The sequence below is a fragment of the Plectrocnemia conspersa genome, unplaced genomic scaffold (assembly GCF_051122295.1).
Source record: "Plectrocnemia conspersa isolate PC_06_02 unplaced genomic scaffold, ASM5112229v1 ptg000028l, whole genome shotgun sequence".
In the NCBI taxonomy this organism is placed as follows: domain Eukaryota; kingdom Metazoa; phylum Arthropoda; class Insecta; order Trichoptera; family Polycentropodidae; genus Plectrocnemia; species Plectrocnemia conspersa.
The window spans coordinates 92,501-97,500 of NW_028277192.1; the positions used below are offsets into that span (position 1 = coordinate 92,501).

At 56.0% G+C, this 5,000-nt stretch overlaps 1 pseudogene; it reads right to left on the reverse strand.

The window, feature by feature from the left end:
• Positions 1–4,420: 4,420 nt before the first annotated feature.
• LOC148225792 (large subunit ribosomal RNA) overlaps positions 4,421–5,000 on the reverse strand; it is a 2,607-nt pseudogene continuing 2,027 nt past the window's right edge.

Below are 5,000 nucleotides of genomic sequence, written 5' to 3' on the forward strand. Positions count from 1 at the left end.
AAGAATCCGCGAGTGATAATTCACGACACGTTCAGAAATGAAACAAACGAAGAAATAATGAGTTCGCTTTACGAACAGAACATAGAATCGGGAATCAGCAAAGAGGAGTTCCTTCAGAACTCCTCCGTAGTCACTAGACTAAACACGCGTGCTAAGGATCGCACGCACGCCGTCGTCTCCCTGCCACCCAGCATCCACAAAGAGCTCGTGTCCAGAGACACGGTGTATCTTGGATACTCCGCTCATCGAATCCGGGACCACATCAGAGTGGTTCGCTGCTACCGGTGCCAACTATACGGGCACACGATGACCAGGTGCAGGGCTGAAAAAGCCTCCTGTAACTGGTGCGGTGGAACCGCCCACGAGGCCGGCGAATGCCCCAATAGGGACAAGCCGACCAACTGCGCCACCTGCTGCCGACTGAGACGACAGCACGAATCTCCAGCCCACAAGGTCGGAGACCGGACTTGCCCGGCCTATAAGGCCGCGCTCGCGAGGGAACTCTCAAACACAAATGGATAGCCCACAAATCAATCTTAAGGACGTCAGGATCGCCCAACAAAATCTCCACCATTGTAAGGACGCGATGGCGGAATTTGAAGCAAATATAACGAAACACAAAACCGATGTAGCCCTCATACAAGAACCATACATCTGGATGGGGAAAACGACTGGAGTCGGCGCGCGGGCCAGGATCTTTGAGATTCAACCCGCGGGAGCCTCGATAGCCGTCTTAAACCCGGCGCTGCGAGTCACTCTTTTGACGCAACTGTCGAACGAGTGTCGCGCGGTCGTCCATCTTTCAGCGGAGGGAGTCGACATGTATGCAATATCGGCATACTTTCGATTCGGGGACTGCATCGGCACACACATAGACGGCCTCACGACGACACTAAACGCCCTCAGGGGAAGACACGTCATAATCGGAGGAGACTTCAACGCACACTCGACAATCTGGGGCGATCCAGACGAAAAGAAGTACAATAAAAACTCAGTAGTGAACCGGCAGATGGAGGACTTCGTAATCGCCAGCGGCCTCACGGTCGCGACGAGCGAGGGCCCCTCCGAATGTAGTTACTACGGCCCGACCGGAGAATCAACACCAGACGCGACCTTCTACAGCCTCGGATCGCACCTCAAACTAGCAGACTGGAAGATTCACACGGAAGCGTGCCTCTCGGACCACAGACTCATCACCATGAGAATCTGCCGCGAGCGAAGCGAGAAGACAGAAACCTCGCGAACAAAAGGACGCGCAGCCCTCCCCGGACGATTCCGAATCGCGAAAGCGAACTGGGAAAACCTAGCGAGAGACCTGCAGACGGAGCTCGACAGAGCCGCGAGGACGCTCCGGCCTGGCCCCGAAGCCTGCGCCGAGGCGCTCCAAACGGCTATAATCGCAGCCGCCGAAACAAATCTGCCCAGAAGCAAGCCCCAGCCCCCACGCAAATCTCTACCGAGCTGGTGGACCCCGGCCCTCACGGAGGCCCGTAAAAAGGCCAACCGAGCTCACCGCCCCTACGCAGCGGCGGTGAAGGCCCGAGGGTCGAGGACGATCACGGCTGAAACCCCGAAAGACGACCCCTTCAGGGCAATAAAGCGAGAAATGAGGGAAAAAATAAATAAATATAAATCCCTAATAAGAACGGCTAAAAGAACCCACTGGAGGAATTTCGTTGAACGAGAGAGCGCCGAGAACACGTGGGGTGGCCCATACCGCTGCGTTAAGATGAGCAGCAGAGCGGCGATCTCGCTAGCAGACGTGAAGGACAGAAATGGAATTTGCGCAATCGACTCGCGGCAGGCAGCGGTGAACGTCCTAGAGGCACTGCTGCCCGAGGACCGAACGGAAGAAGACACGGTCGCACAAAGCGCGATCAGACGGCGACTACGAGAGGAGGTCGACACCCGACAATCGGACCCGATCACGCGGCTCGAGATCGAGGAGGCCCTCAAGCGCACGCGAGAGGGCACGGCCCCGGGCCTCGACTGCGTGACCACCACGATAATTAAAAAATGTTGGGAGACAGTAGGACCGGTCATCAAAATCGTTTTCGAGGAGTGCCGTTCCGCGGGAGTCTTTCCGAGCTGTTGGAAGCTAGGGAAGATGGTGATTCTCACTAAACCCGGGAACAGGGACAGGACAAACCCAAAGGCGTACCGACCGATCACGCTTCTCTCAACCATAGGCAAGCTCTTCGAGAAAGTCATTTGCCAGAGACTCGAAGAGCATCTTAAACAAGGTGCATTCGCCCTGTCTTCCAGACAATATGGGTTCCGCCCCGGTAGGGGCACCGAGGACGCGATTAACTACGCTAAAAGTGCTACAGAGCAGTCCTCGGAACGTTACGTCGTCGGAGTGCTCCTCGACATCTCGGGGGCCTTCGACAACGCTTGGTGGCCAGGAATAGTAGAAAAGCTTCGAAACAAGAGGATACCCTCTGACCTCCTCAAGGTCATAAGGTCATACCTGTCCGACCGTCGCGTCGTAATAGACGCCGGCGCGTCGCTCGTGTGGAAAAATCTGGAAAGAGGATGTCCTCAGGGCTCTGTCCTGGGGCCATTCCTATGGAACGTACTATTCGACGACGTCCTCAACGTCGCACTTCCGTCGCGATGCGAACTGATCGCATACGCCGACGATTTGCTGCTCCTCATCCGAGCCGACTCCGGGAGAGAAATGGCGGAGAAAGCGAATTTCGCTCTCGCCGCCGTCCACACGTGGGGCGCGGAGAACAAACTCTCCTTCGCCCCTCACAAAACTGAAGCAGTTTTCCTCAAGGGGAACCTGACGAGCACACCTCGTGTCCACATGGACGGCCATAAAATTAAAATTGTCCAATCTGCACGCTACTTGGGCGTGCAAATCCGCCAAAACTTCAATCCCGACGTGCACATTCGGCACGTCGCACAAAAAAGCCGCGACGCCTTAGGCAAGATCGCGAGGTTGGGAGGCCTCAGCTGGGGCCTCAACTTCAGGGCGCGGGTGGTCATGTACAAGGCCATCTACGTCCCCATCGTCACGTACGCCGCGAGCGCATGGGCCGCAAAAGCGGCAAAGGGTCTCCCTCAGAGATTGCTGCTGAGGACTCAGACCGCCCCGTTACGCTTCACGACCACAGCATATAAAACTGCTCCGAACGCGGCGCTCCTCACGCTCGCCGGGGTCGAGCCCATCGACCTCACGGCGCAGTACAAGGCCGCCGTGTTCCATCTTAAACAAGGCAGAGATGCCGAGATCGACGGGAGAAAATTGACTCCTCCAGGCGGAGAGCCCACCCCCGCAGCCAGGTTGGCCCTGATCAAGAGACTCGGGAGGGCGGTGGTGCTCGAAGCGTGGCAGGAAAGATGGAGGCTTGCCGACACCGGCAGGCTGACATACAGGTTCCTTCCGGAAATTGCCGAGCGGCTGAAGAGACACTGGCTGACACCGGACTTCGAAACCACCCAATTCTTGACAGGACACGGAGCATTCCGGGCTTACCAAAACCGCTTTGGGTTTAGCGCCGAAAAAGGATGCCCGTGCGGAGACGACGTCCAGGATTCCGAGCACGTCCTGTGGGAGTGCCCGAAGCTCGAAGGTGAAAGAGCCGCGCTATTCGCGGCCCTAGAGCTCAAAGAAGAGGGCCCTCCGACTCACAGAGACATGGTGGCCACAAAGAAGAACTTCGAATCGTTCCGCAAGTTTTGCAAGGCATACGCCTGCCGAGAAGACGTCCGTCCTCCGTAGGGCGGGCGCCCATCGCCAACAATTAGAGAATCTTTCTTCCCTAAAAAGTCTAGGTACAATTACTAAAAACCTCAGCTCGCGCGCCGGATTTCGACAACGACCTGACGCGCGACGCTCGCCAACTAACAACGCCCTTTAACAATACTAGCTTAATTATTAACATAGCAAAATAATAATATGTTAACCAAACCAAAACCCAATTAGTTTCAGAACAGGTGCAGCCGTACGTGAGACGACACCACATAAATAACCAATGACACTTCTCCACAGCCTCAGAGTCTTAAACTCTACACAAATACACGCGTCACTAGCTGACTAAACAAGACGACACATCAGAACACGACGGACGCACCTCGCCACAAAAACGACGACAGGGGCGGGGCTCGCAATGCAAAGAGCGAGCCTCCCCCGTTACACGAAATTCGGATACAGTCTGCCTTCTGCAGCGTACAATCGAACACGCGAGCGCGACAGCGCGCTACCAACACACACATCTCTTCCTAGAGACACAAAGACAGCGGAGCACGACCCCCCCGTTGCCTTTACCTAACCGGTTCTTATCCTTCCTCCGTCTCCAACAAAAGATAGTGATGCCGGGAGACCATCAGTAGCTCCGGACCGGGACACCGGTCGCAGTCGTCCATCGGGACGACTCCGGCCGAGACGTGGAAGCGGACCATCGGCTTGCCGATGGGAAGCGGTTGTGCTCAGTGCTAGGGTTGCAAAAGAGCCGATAGGTAAGGGCTTATACACAACCTGAGGATGCGGGTGGGAGCACCCGGGAACCCGTCGTTCCCTTACCTACATTATTCTATCGGCTAGAGGCTCTTCACCTTGGAGACCTGCTGCGGATATGGGTACGAGCCGGCGCGACATCTCCGCGTTGCCCTCACCTGAATTTTCAAGGTCCGAGGGGCCGATCCGGACACCGCCGCATCGGCGATGCTCTTCGCGCTCCGAGCCCTATCTCCCCGCTATAGGATTCCAGGGCGCTCGAACGCTCAGGCAGAAAAGATAACTCTCTCCGGACCTCCCGTCGGCGTCTTCAGGCCACTTTGGGTCACCCCGACGAACGCACTCGTGAGAGGGAACGATTTTTAATTCGGTTCCGCTGCCGGGTTCCGGAACTGCAACCGGATTCCCTTTCGCCCGACGGGTGTTGTCAGTAGTCTTACATATTGTATAATAATAATTTTACTTTACACCGTCATCGACATCGGATTTCTCCTAGGGCTTAGGATCGACTAACTCGCGTGCAACGGCTGTTAAC